Source organism: Canis lupus, chromosome 20 (genome assembly GCF_011100685.1).
Source record: "Canis lupus familiaris isolate Mischka breed German Shepherd chromosome 20, alternate assembly UU_Cfam_GSD_1.0, whole genome shotgun sequence".
NCBI lineage: Eukaryota > Metazoa > Chordata > Mammalia > Carnivora > Canidae > Canis > Canis lupus.
Window position 1 is genome coordinate 24,791,872 of NC_049241.1, and position 14,191 is coordinate 24,806,062.

The 14,191-nt window shown below is 44.1% G+C and overlaps 2 long non-coding RNA genes across 5 annotated transcripts in view; one reads left to right on the forward strand and one right to left on the reverse strand.

The window, feature by feature from the left end:
- The first annotated feature begins 248 nt into the window (after positions 1 to 248).
- The window catches only part of LOC111091282, a 48,201-nt gene continuing 34,258 nt past the window's right edge, over positions 249 to 14,191 (forward strand). Inside the window, exon 1 of the long non-coding RNA XR_005374783.1 lies at positions 249 to 531. This is a non-coding gene — a long non-coding RNA (uncharacterized LOC111091282). The remainder of the gene's footprint in view (positions 532 to 14,191) is intronic.
- LOC119864665 overlaps positions 9,682 to 14,191 on the reverse strand; it is a 46,852-nt gene continuing 42,342 nt past the window's right edge. For all 4 annotated transcript variants that reach the window (XR_005374782.1, XR_005374779.1, XR_005374780.1 and 1 more), the window contains 3 exons: positions 12,953 to 13,070; positions 12,682 to 12,758; positions 9,682 to 11,392 (listed from right to left, as the gene is read on the reverse strand). This is a non-coding gene — a long non-coding RNA (uncharacterized LOC119864665). The remainder of the gene's footprint in view (positions 11,393 to 12,681; positions 12,759 to 12,952; positions 13,071 to 14,191) is intronic.

Genomic DNA, 14,191 nt, shown 5'->3' on the forward strand with positions numbered 1-14,191 from the left:
CCTGAGAGCCACAGCCTGAGCGCCCATGAATGGCTGAGCAGACTGTGCCTTCCTCAAGGATGCCCTGGCCATTTGGGGGTTGGGGCTGTGCCAGGGATGGGCAGGGCCAGGGCAAAAGGGCTGCAGCCCCCCATGCACTCAGCGATCCTGCACCCCGGGGACATGCTTGCACTAGCATTTTCCTCCCCCCCCCCCCCCCCACGGAGAAGCAGCAAGACTACCCCAGCCCCTATTATAGCCACAGAGTCCAGCTCAGATACTCTGTGATGCCAATTTGCTAAGCTTTTCCCTCTAAATGACTTTGCTTCTAGCAGTTTCCGGGGGTGGGGGTGGGGGAGCTTTCCTAAATATATTCCTTGTTTCTCTTTGAAGCACTTTTAAGTGTGTGTGTGTGTGTGTGTGTGCATACAATTGCAAGAAAGTCCATGAGAAGAAAGCATTGTAAGAACCTTGCCACCATGGCACGCACCACCTGCAAGCTCCTTAAAGACAGCTGCAAAATCAGGTTGTTCCTTGAAGTCCGCCCAACAGGTATGAAAACTAAGCCCGGCTCAGGCCTCAGATCAGCAGCCGGGTGCGGTGGGGGGATGGCAGGGGCGTTCGCGGTCCCGCCACCCCTCGGCCCGGAGCGCGTGCCGGGGGCTGTGCTTCTGGAAACTGCAGCGTGGCGGGGCCCCAGGGCCAGCGGGGAGGAGATGCTTGCAGGGGACCTCGGCCCCGGCGGTGGGCGACCGTCCTGAAGTCGCGGCCAGCGGCCCAGCTGGCGTTTCTCAGAAGTCCCGCGGTCACCCGTGACCGAATCGGGGCGAGCTCCGGGTGGGGGAGCGATGGCCTCCCGGGGAGACCGTCCTCCCATCCGAGCTCGGCCCGCGGAAGGCGGAGGCCTGGCTTCAATGAGGCCTTTGTTGTCGGATCCCCGGGGCGGGGGGCGAAGGGGGGGGGCTGCTATTTGAATGCAAATGAGACACCTGCGCGCATCGGCCCCCCTCCCCGCGCGCCCCCTCCCCGCCTCCCCGGGGGCCAGCGGAGCGCAGCCGGCCCCCCACCCCCTGAGCTGCAGCGAGCAGCTGAGGGAGGGCGCCCCGGGATTGCAAGGGGACCCCCGAGCCCCCCACCCCACCACCACCACCTCCACCACCCCCGCAGGTGGCCGTGGGGAGCCCCCCAGCCCCCGCGCCTCGCCGCCTCCTCCGGCTCCCCGGCTGGGAGCGCACCGCTGGGTGCTTTCTCCTGGTGTCTGGTTGCAGCGACGCGAGGCAGTTGAAGGGGAGTCCTGCTTGTAATTAAATTTCTCCAAACTCAGAGCTGTTTTCCCTCCGAATTGTCTAAGAGGCCGGGAAACATTGCAAAGAGCTGGAGAAAGCGAGCCAAATTCAGAAAGGTTGGAGAAGGAGAGGAGTCCCGGGGTGAATGCGACTACTAATAGAAGGTTTCTTAAGAGTGATGCCAAGCACCGTATGGTGTATTATAGTCCTTCATAGAGCCTGAAATACGTGAATATGAACATATATAGCAATCGTCTTACAGATGTAGTATAGATAACTATGACAATGTGTTATAGATGTTATGAGACACAATATTCGTAGTTTTCAAAAAGAATGTTAATAGTGTTTCAAAAATTGGAGGACCACTCCGAAATCATAAAGTTTTAAGAGGAAGAGGAGACAAAGGGAAAATTATAATTATTTTATAATTATTCTAATGCAATTTATATTTAACATGTGGTTACATGGGATGCCCGGATAGCTCAGTGGTTGAGCACCTTGCCTTCTGCCCAGGGCGTGATCCTGGAGTCTCAGGATCGAGTTTCACATCGGGCTCCATGCATGGAGCCTGCTTCTCCCTCTGCCTATGTCTCTGCCTCTCTCTCTGTATCTCTCATGAATAAATAAATAAAATCTTAAAAAATAATAACAATGTGTAGTTGCATATAATATTGTGTATCATAATTATTGCTTATGTGATACGATAATATAGGATGTAAGTGTAACTATATGTTAGTTATTATTATTATTGAAGATAGCATTTACTGATGGCTTTACCAGGCACTGTGCTAAACATTTTACAGGCATTGTATTACCTAATGTGAACAATAATCCTATGATGTAGGATTCCGTGGGGGTTTTCCTCCTTTTTTAAAATTACTGTTTCATTGAGAGATGATTTCCATACCATACAATTTACCCATCTAAAGTATTTAACTGGGTGGTTTTTAGTACATTCAGAGTTTGCAACCGTAACCACAGTCAACATTAGAAAATTTCATCACCCCAAAAAGAGACTCCGTACCCACTCTTCATTCCCCTCTCCCACCAGCCCTAAGTAACCATTAACTACTTTCTATCTCTTATGGATTTGCCTATTCTAAACATTTCATATAAATGAAATCGTAGCACATGTAGTCTTTTGTAGCTGGCTTCTTACATTGAGCATCATGTGTTCAAGGCTAATCCATGTTGGAGCATGCACCAATGCTTCATTCCTTTCTCTGACAGTGTAATACTCCATTTGCTTATCCATAATAGGCATTTGGGTTGTTTCCACGCTGGGATTTTTATCAATGTCACTCTGGGTATCAATGTGCAAGATTTTGTATGGTTGTATGCTTCCATTTCTCTTGACAGTACTGAGTTTTTACCCTCCTTCTATAGAAGAAACTGAGGTACAGAAATGTTAGGTAACTTGCCCAAAGGTCACACAGCTCATTAATGCTCTGAGACTCAAACCCATGTTCTGGCTCAGGCTCCGAGCTACTCCCTCTGTGGCCCCCAAGTTTATCAAAGGTTAATATGTGGAGGGCGGGGACTCCTGTCCCTCAGGGGATCTGGAAAGACTCTGAGAAGAAACGTAGCAGGAAGAGTTTCTCTGGAAGCTAGGATGAACTCTCTCCCATTAAGGCTGGTTAGTTAAGCCTGGGAGTGATTGCCAAGGGAGGAGTGAATTCCCCTCTCGAGATGAAGAAGCCTCTCTGGGGATCTTTAAGACATAGCGGGGATGGATCCCTCACTCCTGGGAATGGTGTTTGGCTCAAGGCTGTCCAAATGGCAGCCCTCATTCTGCATCTGGTGTCCAAATGGTGTTAACAGGGGCCAGGCCATTATTTGGGCCTCTCTCAACCCTGCTCAGCCCTGACCGCACCCCCAGCCAGCCCAGCCTGCTTCCAAACCTCCGCCCTACAGAGCAGGACCTCCCAGACCTCCTTGTTCATCCCAGTCCATGACCTACCCCTCCCTCTGGCTCCCACTTGGGTGTCTGCAGAGGGAGCTAGGCAAGGTCTGCTGAATCAGGGCCTTCACTGGGTGGAGAGAAAGGTGATGAGGTTTGGGGAGGGTAGGAGCAGGGAGGGCCAGGGGAGCCATTTCAGAATATTCAGGGCAGGGCAAGGCAGGGTGGAAGAGGAGAGGATCCACAAAGCTTCCCTAGGGGAGGTGATACTAGAACGTGAGACCCCTGCCCCTGTGTCGCTTTTAGAACCAGTGTCATTGATATACTTTTAGGGGATATGAGTTTTCTTCTTAAACAGTTCAACTAAAGAACCAATCCTGAATCCTGAATTTGTTACTGTGCCAGCTGTAGAGAAAACAAAATCCTCAAGCTTTTTCAGAAATGCAGTAGAAACAGTTTCAGCTTTAAAGTCTGACCCAGAGCCTGTCGCTCACTAGCAATATGACCCTGAACAATTTTCTTAGCCTTGCACGGATTCCATTGCTTTCATGTATAAAATGAGAGTAATAGTAGCAAGACTGCCCAGCTCAGCTATGGCCCAGTGTATGTTCTTAGCAACTACACCTCTGCAGCTTGTTGTAATGTGGGAACAAGGAGGGTCCACAGGCTGATGATTTGGGGGAACAGTGGTTTAAAAAAAGCTAAACAAGTTTCATTCTTGTACTATTTCTGAGGATATTTAATATACCAGCCTGCATTAAGAACATTTAAGAAGGACCCCATCCTGTTGCATTTGGCAAGTTTACTTAACCGTGGAAATTTGGGGGGTATAGCATTCAAGGTAGAGGTTGCAAACTGAAGGTTCAAGGGCCAAATCTGGCCAACAGATGTAGAGTTCTCTGACGAGCACAGGACTGCTTAATGTCTCCAATATTTCAGTCTCGTGAGATTTCACACATACATCATGATTTTTTACATAAAAATGAGCTTTTCAGCTACTTTTGAAAAAAATCTAAAGATAGGGTCAAGCTGAGTACTTGTTTCCACATGGTGACAGTGGGCCAGAAAATGGGTGACTGGAGCAGCAGCTGCTCTGTCTAGAAGGAGCACACGCTCTGCACTTAAGCACTGGCCCCTGGGACATTCCAGTTTTTGACCCTCTGAGAGTCTAGTGCTAATCAAATGCTCAGATAAGGAATGCAAAACGGTGAATTTTGTCCACACACCCTTTCATTAGAGAACTGTTGAGCACGTGCTCATTCATCATCTTTTCATGCGTTGCTGAATGACATAAGATGTACATTATAAAGCCTATACCAAGAATAATGTAATAGGATGAGATTTAAAAAGAGATATAAGTTCAGGGATCCCTGGGTGGCACAGCGGTTTGGCGCCTGCCTTTGGCCTAGGGCGCCATCCTGGAGACCCGGGATCGAATCCCACATCGGGCTCCCGGTGCATGGAGCCTGCTTCTCCCTCTGCCTGTGTCTCTGCCTCTCTCTCTCTCTCTGTGACTATCATAAATAAATAAAAATTTAAAAAAAGAGATATAAATTCAAAGTTTCCCTCTTGATCCTACACTTTTTGGAGGCCAGGGTACAGCTCCTCATCCAGAGCTGGCACCAAGTCAGGGCTGACTCATGGTCATTTTCACGAGTAATGGTTGGTTGATGGGATACAAAGATATCCAACGCGCTTATTAGAGTAGAGCTGAGCGTGGAACCACCTTTCCCGTAGCTTACACTGGGCTCAATGTCTTGTGTACCTGAGCTCCTCGAACCTTACACGGAGATTATGAATTAGATGCTATTTTGCTTTGACTTTGTCCTTGGGGATTGTTTCTTCTTCCTTTTAACTATGTCCAGTAGCATAAACAACAGTTTTGGGAACCCAGGCTGTGCCTAAAATACCAATTTAGGTCAAGGCCACTCTAAACAAAGAGAGAAATTGGTGCACAATATTTCCCCCCCAGATGTTGGTGAAGTGCTTGTGTTAGCCAAAAAGACCCGGGAAAAATATTACACAACTTAAAGGAACTCTTCAAGTCTTGAAGTAGCCACAATCCATTATGGTCCCCGAGGGAGTCATAGAAGAGAGTAAATAGTAACTACTCCTGAAGTCGTCTGAGATTTTAGATGAAAGGCTCACACAGAAGCCTTTCTTAAAAGTGTTCCTTATTATGTCAATTTGGACTTAAATTTTCAATGTTTCAACCTCATCCCCCAACAAATTTTCAAAATAGCAAATAGCCATGCAACCGATAATGTTTGGTTCCTTCTTAAAATCTGGTAAATGAGGCAGAGGGAAGCAATTTCAACTGGGCAAGGGAGTCATCTCCACCCGACCTTCAACCAGAACATTTTGAGTACAGCCTCAGAAGTCCATGAAAGCCTTAAGGAATCCACATTTCCTGTAATTCTGCTACCCCTACCACCCAGTGCTAAGACTTAGCACACCGTTCATCTGGGCAGTGGAGGAAGCAGCCATTTCCATACTCTCTTGGGACATGAAGCCATTCCACAGAGTGGCCTCATGGTCAAGACTCTGGGCTCTGGAATCCTCCCTAGGTTCCAATTCCCACCCTACCACTTATTAATTGGATGGCCAGGGCAAGTGATGTAATATTTTTAGACCTCAGTTTTCTCCACTATAAAATGAGAATAATAAGAGCACCTGCCTTGTAAAAAAGAGAGAATATATGTAAAGTGATTGGTGCAGTGGTTGGGCAGACGGCAAGTGTCCAGTATGTGTTGTTTACTGTATTGCAAACAACGAGCTACTTCACTTGCTTTTATGCTCTCAAGATGAGAAATTTAGCTGTCCTCATTTAACTCTTGGAATCTCCTCTTTTTCAGCTGCTCTGATCCGTGACTCCATGATTTAAGCCAGACATTAGAAACCAGATAGAAAATATATTTGCCTTTGCAGGCCATAAACTCTCTGTCACAACGACTCAGCTCTACCTTAGCAGCTCAAGAGTAGCCATAGACCGTATGCAAGTCAATGGGCATGGCTGTGCTCCAATAAAACTTTGCTTACAAAAATAGACAACAGGATTTGGTCCACAGGTCACAGCTTGCTGCCCCCTGATTTAGGCTCTGTTTCTCCCCTAAATGTGCAAAAAGCAGGCAAGAGGCCACTTGGGATAGCCAGGTGTTCAGCACATGTTCTTTAGATGGAACAAGGAAAAGAAGCTTGGCTTATGTGGGTAGAAGGGAAATGAGAGAAATTGAGTCCTCTCTTCCCCTCAGAAGTCACCTAGAGTCTTTGCATAACAGAACAGTCTCAAAGTGGAAGGGAAAAGTGCTGGTGCGTAGGGAGAGGGAAGTAGAAGCAGTGTTTGGTGCAGCCAGTGAGAGTGTTGTACTCCCAGTGCTCCAGGCTCCTGCTATATGTTGCTATGTTTCTCAGTGCTCAAAATCCCTGGCACTTGGAGGAGAAGCCTGCAAATGTGCATGCCAAGGAGAGCTCTGAAATGTTTCCATAACCATCCCCTCAAAGTACTCTTGGTTGTGCCATATGGAGAAAACACCAAACATTCCCAGAAGCTTGCTGAAATCTTAAAGAAAGGGGCATTTGAGAAAGATACTTTCTAGCATTTTTGTGTGTTCCTCAGCACCAAGGAGGATATTGGATATCCCCTACCTCTCCCACCTAACAAAAATATCTTTTCGAATCATCAGTTCCTCCTGATGGAGATTGTTACTGACATTTCTCTTTGTCTCTACCTTTTCTTTGGGAGGACAAAATCTCTTCTTCATCCCCCATCAAGCTCTTGAGTAGAGAAAAAAATACTTTCACAGAACAAGCCAGGCAGCTCCTCTGTAGGGATCGCACCACCTTCAATGCTCCTCTTTTCTGTTCCATCCGCCCTGCCTCAGAGACCAGGAAAGCATCAGCAAGCCCTGAGTACTGGTATGTCAGAGTCCCTGGGTTGGGCTCTTTGTGTCTAGGACAGGGTGACCAAAATGAAATAAGGCTTCTTATGGTAAGGTCTGACTCCCTCTACCCTTGGCCCTCTTTACTTTCCTGCAAGCAACACTCAGCATCTAGCATATCTCAGGCTTGGGGCATCTCCTAATACTCCAAAATATATCTGTGATAAAATGCTGGACACAGACTTTTGGTGACTTGCATACCTATGTATGAGGGTTTTTTTTTTTCACCCCTTGACTCTTCTAAGCATCCCAGCAGTGCCAAGCTGATGGTGGAATTGGGTTTCCACCTTGAGTGGAGATGTTTATTTTCCAACCATCATAATTGGGGTAGATACTTGAGGAAAAGATTATGGGATACCATTGGAGCATGGATTCTGGTTATTTGATGTTGGCTCAAGTAGTAATCAAGCTGAAAAATTTCTAGAAAGTTATCTTTCCATCCTCTGTCCCAACAACAGCTCTGGTTCTCCAAGTAAGAATGATAATAATAGATGCAATTTCCCTTAATCAAAAGGTTCTCAGAATTGAGTGTGTATTAGAATCATCCAGTATGCATTAAAAAGGAGGAGAAGGAGGTGAAGGAGGAGGAGGGAGAAAAAAACAGGTCACTTGGGGCTACTTCTGATTCACTAGGACAGGGCAGGGTCTCAAAAGCTCTGTCTTTAAAATGTAAACTGCCTACCCTCTCCCCAGCCTAGGCCATTCTAATAGATGTGTTAGGGACCATAGCTAGAGACACACTTGCTTAACCTGAGGATAACGAATATAATGTACTAACTCTATACATGATGCCTCAGTCCTCAGGTGTATATTAATGACACGTGTTGTAAAGATCATTCTCCCCCAACCAACCTCTAAAAAATTATTGAGGGTAGCCCCGGTGGCTCAGCGGTTTAGCGCTGCCTTCAGCCCAGGGCATGGTCCTAGAGACCCAGGATGGAGTCCCATGTCAGGCTCCCTGCATGGATCCTGCTTCTCCCTCTGCCTGTGTCTCTGCCTCTCTCTCTGTCTCTCTGTCTCTCTGTCTCTCTCTCTGTCTCATGAATAAATAAATAAAATCTTTAAAAAAAAATTCTTGAAGGAAGCCAACATAGAAGAAATACAAAGACTCAGGAAAACTTGAACCTGATGGGATTTTTTGGGGGGGCAGGGGTTGTCTTTCTCCATCTTTCACATGCATCAAATCCCACAGTTTATGAAGCATTTTCACATACATTATCTCATTTATTTGTATTAGAATTTCTTGACATGATGTCCATGTCCCCTCAAGAAAACATGAACAGATTTCAGAGCACTATGAACTTGAAGGGGAAAACATTTTTTCATTAAATTCTCCCTAGAGGGGCACCTGGGTGGTCAGCGGTTGAGCGTCTGCCTTTGGCTCAGAACATGATCTGGGGTATGAGATCGAGTCCCACATCAGGCTCCCTGTGCCTATGTCTCTGCCTCTCTCTCTCTCTCTCTCTGTCTCTCATGAATAAATAAATAAAATATTTTTAAAAATTTCTAACTAGAATTTAGCATTTCCATCAATTATGAATACAAGCAACAAACCACAGTCCAAAAGGTACCTGTGACTTTATCATGAAATGAAGTCACAAATATTTTCATATCACATCACTGCTGTTATAGATATCTGAACATATCATTTAGCTTCCATACTAGTTAGAAATCATACAGTCCTCAGACTAACTGCTAAATCTTGTTATTTAAGGTATTGCTAGAGACATTTATTTTTATATCAATTGATTTTAATAATCCAGTCATTGTATTTCAATATGCTTGGTTGTCTTTTGCAATCCTAAGTATGCTATGCATTAAAAACACAATTCTAAAAAAGGATCTGTGGCTTCCCAGACTGCCAAAAAGATCTTTGGCAAAAAAAAATGAGGAAGAGTTAAGAATCACCCCTGATCAGATTATCACAATGATTCCTTGAAGATGGCAAGGTTGCTACTTATTAGTTACTATTATCTTCTTTCCAGGGTTGAGGAAGGATAGGGGATAGGGAAGTGACAAGTCCAAGGTGGTAAAGCTAGTAGGTAACACAGCCTGAACTCAAACTGGATGCTCAGGGTTCCTTACTGACTCCAGATGGTAAAATAAGAGGAGGCCATGGCCACTCTCTGTGCAGTAGCCAGCACATGAGTTGGAGAGGTGGGGAAGAAAAAACATTGAGAAATTTTTGCATCTGGGGAAGGCTTTGGAGTAATTACCAGAACAGCCAGAGGATGAGCAGCAGCAGAGAGCTGAGCCTGTCAGGCTGAGGTCCAGTGATTAATTGGTGCGGGGAACACAGCCAAAAGCAGAGAAGCCACACCAGGCCTCCATCCATTTGTCCATGCCCTGGGGTCAGAGATGGAGCAAATGGAATCTTTTATAAAAGAGGAAAGGGTGGAATGTAGCCATCGGGGGAGTTCTGCAAGGAATTCACAGGTGTTTTCTTATTGTACTCACCCCTCCCTAAGGACCTCTGGGTGTGCTGTTAGCTGTAGAGGGGAGGGGTGAGGTGCAGCTTGGCTGCGTTCTGCGATCTTTCATATGACCCGCTCCCACCCCTGTATTTTTTATGGGCTACGGTGGTTTCTACTGAAATCTTGTTCAAGGCACAGGGAGCTGGGTCACTGGAAAATTCATTGTGTTCTGCAGCAAATGTCAACAGGAAAAACTGGAGGGGCTTTGGGGGGCACTAAGGTCACTCCACTCTGGCCATGAAAGTGACGTCTTTTCCATTCTGTAAATCACTGCATCTTGGTGATTCTGCAGAATTAGGTTCAGAAGAAACTTGTCAAATTCTTCTCTCTCTTAAGAAAAGGAAGCTGCAGAGGATGATTTGGCCCATTTCTTTCCATTGAAATGCTGATGTCCGTGTGTTGGTAACTGATACTAAGAGGCATTAGTGATGTGCAAGCACAGCTGCTGTGTATCAGGAGGACATTTTCCCCCTAGTATTTATTTGAATTATGAAATAGTAGAAGATTTGGAAAAGATTTTTTAAAAATAAAACAAGAATCACTTTTAATGCACCAGTGTTAATATTTTGGTGGCTTTTCCTGTGAATAGAGAGGTAGAGCAGCAACTTCCCTATGTCCATGATGTCTAGAAAGCATGCAAGTACAACCTTTGTGTCCATAAAAACCCATTCTCATTAGTCGGGCATTATGAACACATTATGTTACCTTTGGAGACATATAAAATTAGGTTCCGAAATGGGAGAATTCTTCCTTTTTTTCTTTTTTTCCTCCTTTCATCTATCTTCCCACTCAAGGGGTCTCAGTTGCTTCTTCTATCCTGCAAGCTTCTACCATCAGACACTTAGTAACTGGCAGAGCATGGCCATCTAACTTGGGAGCCGTTATCTGTAGCAGATCGTATTTTTCCTGCAGTGAGCAGTTTCCTGTAGGTCTCCAAGGACCAGGCTAAGGGTTTCAGATTCTTTAAGGAAAGAAAATGTAGCAGACTAACAACTCCCACCTCTCTGTGCCACTATGAGCCATCTCTCATGGTGTAATTTAACTTGTTTTGTGCTAAAAGACACTCCCTTTCACCTAGAGAATAGGAAGATGGAAATAAATGGCAAGGACAGAGCACCCTTCCTGTTACATTATATGGTAAGACCTAACATTTTTTAGGACTAAATATGTGCCAAGTACTATCCTCATTGCTTATCATATAACTCACTGAATCTTCACACCAACCCTATGAGGGAAGTACAGTACAGAGAAGTCAAGTGACTTACAAGCCCTGGGTCATATGGTTAGGAAGTAGCACAGTATGAGTTCTGACCGAGGCCATCTCACCTGACAGCCCCCATCTTGGCAGATTGTATTTTCCAAAGATGGCAGCACCAATTATATCTCATCCCACCTGGCATCTTACATGGTAGTACTCCTCCATCAAACAGTGGGGATCTGTGTTGCTCTCTTTGAACCTAATTGAACCCTTGTAACTGTCTTGACCAGTACAGTGTGCTGGAAGTAGCACTGAGTGATTTTCAAAGCCAGATTAAAAAAGTCAATACAACTTTTGCATAGCTCCTTCTCTCATGGAACATTTCCCCTTAGAATCCGGCCACCATATTTTAAGGAAGCCCATGCCACATAGAGAGGCCTATGTGATGCTCTGCCTGGCAATCCCAATGAGGGCCCAGTCCAAGAGCCAGCATCACCCACTGAACATGTGAGTGAATGGGCCATTAGAAGATCCCAGCCTCAGGCTTCCAGTCATCCTGTTGGGGTTCGAAGAACTTATGGAGCAGAGCCAAGCTGTGCCTCGTCTGAATTCCTGACCTACAAAAATTGCAAGAGATAAAACATGATTTCCATTGTTTGAAACCACTAACTTTAGAGGTAATTTGTTATATAGGCGGTGTCATTGGAACATTGCTCTTAACTTGTAGCACAGCAAAGATAAGCTCTCAGCAACTCGCCATCCCTCCTTTGTTCTGGCCCGCTCTGGTACATCACCAGCTTGAGTTTGCCATGAAGGAAATCTTGCCTGGATTTTTCTTGGTCCAACTCCACTGGGACAATTATTTCCATTAGGCTTTCTATTATTGTTTACGTTTTTGTATTTTTCTCAGGTTTCGTGGGCCTTTCATAGGGGAATAAGAAGCTATCTCAGAGCCCGAAAGCCAAATGCCATTTTAAGCCAAATGCAGAATTGGCCTCTTTTAGGAAAGATATAGCCAGTCCTTCAACAATTGTTGACTAAGGAGTTACTCAGACCACTATTGGGCTTTGTCCAAGTAAGCCCATTCAGTCAAGAAATAATGTACAATAATTTCCAAAGAAAAAAGAAAAGAAAAGAAAAAATGCACCATGTGTTTGAAATCTTGACTATTTGATCCTCTGTTTAATTCTCTTCTCTGGAAAAAGTCAAAGACAGCAGAGAAGAAGATCGGCAAACCAAGAGAGAAATACAATGGCCTAAGAACCAAGTGAGAAAATGTACTAATGTTAAGTTCAATTGTAAGAGTTAGGATGTTTAGGGTTTATGAAGCTCTGGCCTCCCAAGTCCCTACCTCAGAGCTTTTATACATGTTTTTAGAGCTTTTTTCCTCAGATGTAAGTGTGGCTCACTTCTTTTAGCCCTCTATTCAATGTCCTCATAAAATGTCCGTAAGTGGCAATATAGTTTAAAAGGTTTAGTTGGTGGGAATGAGGAATAGAGGTGGTAGGACATAAGAGGTCACCACTACCCTCTCCCCATTAACATAGGAAAAATAAATGTGCCAATTTCACATGGATTTTGATGCCCAGACACCTATAAGTGGATATGTATTTGCTTATATTACATCCAAGTTTGAAGAGTTGTACTCTTCAATAAACTGCCTCTTCAAATTCTGAGCATGTCTGACATATTCCTCTACTCCCATTGTTTTAGGGTTAGGAGGAAACAAAAGAAGAAATGACAAAAAGAAGGAGAGAGGTAAGTCAAAATTAAATACATAAGAGCCCTAGTTTTAATTTTTAAAGCTTAAGAATTGCTATATCATCCCAGGGTCCCAAAAAGAACAGATGGCACATGCAAAATAAAGATTATTTGGGAAGGGTTTATTTGCAAAGGATCTACTTACAGTGGTGTGGGTATGGAGAACCAAAGAGAAGAGTGCATCAATGGAGGACTAGCAGGAGTGAAGTCCACCACGTTAGCCTGCAGGGGAGAGAGAGATAGAAGTGACCAGGACTGAAAAAAGAGTCTCATAGAACAGCTCCTTTGAGAGAAGCTGTGACCTTATATTAAGATACAATTAAGGAGCTGTCAAAATGGACTACAAGAATTAATATCCTGACCTCACTTCCCTTCCTCCCTTTCTCCTGCTAGAACTTTTCATTGGCTATACCTACCTTGAAGTCAGAGGTCCAAGAGACATTGAGGTCAGCTCTTGAAGCAGACAACACAATAGAAACGGTAATGGATCTAGAGGACAAAGAAGAGATATCCGGCATACTTGTCACCCCATACCTAAAAAAGTTTCAAAATTAGAAAACACTTGGTTTTAGAGAGTGCTAAATTTTATTAGTGATGCCTAAAAGGTACAAATTCAACTTTAAACCAAATACAGATTTTAGAAAGACATTAACAAGAGTCTAAGATTTATAACTTACCTTCTTGGCTTAAATATAATTGAGTTCTCTGGGTGTGTAGCAATAAACTTCATTCCTATTTATCTCTATATGGCTCATCTTCACAGTGATAACAAATATAATACAAACTCATGCAGCATCGTATCTCAATAAGTGATCCTTTTAAAGCCTAAGGCCAATAATGTCTCCCTTCTGTTAATTCACACCTTTCTCATGGCTTGGAGTAAAAGCTAGAATCTTTCCAATGGCCTACAAGACCCAAGACCCTAAATAATAAGCCCCTGGTTATTTCTCTGAACTTAACACTATTCTTTTTTTTTTTTTTTTTTGCTCATCTGTTCTCAGCCAAACTGATTCAAATACATCAATCATAACCTGCGTCAGGGTCTTTGCACTTGTTTCCACTGCTCTTTCCCAAGCATAAACATGACTGCCTCATTTTCATGGATATGTGTTCAAATGTCACCTTGAGAGAAACCTGCCTAACAACTCTATATAAAATAGTAACTAAAGTAAAATGTGTTTTCCATAAAAAGGGCACACCAGGATTCCCCATATGATCTTCCAGAAATTTGCAACTGTTCATCAACAGGGAGAATCTGTTTTTTTCTGCTTTTGATGGGACTTGTGACTGCCTCAGCCACAGGAGAAATAATTCTGGGGATTTCCAAAACTCAATTTTAAAAGGTCATACAGCTTTCTTCTGATGCTCTCCTTTTCTTGGGATATTTGCCCTTGGAACTCACCTCCCATTTTATAAAGAAGCAATTTTATACGCAAACAGACTATAAATATATATATATATATTTTTATATATTTTTTATATAAATATATAAAGTATTGTATACATTGTGGAATGTATTTCATTCCACAGTCAAACTGAGGTCTCAGCCAATAGCCAACATCCGTCACCAGATATGGGAGTGAATCAGCCATCAGGTGATTCCAGCCACAGCCTTCAAGCTGCCCCAGCTGATGTCAAGTGGAATAAACAAGAAC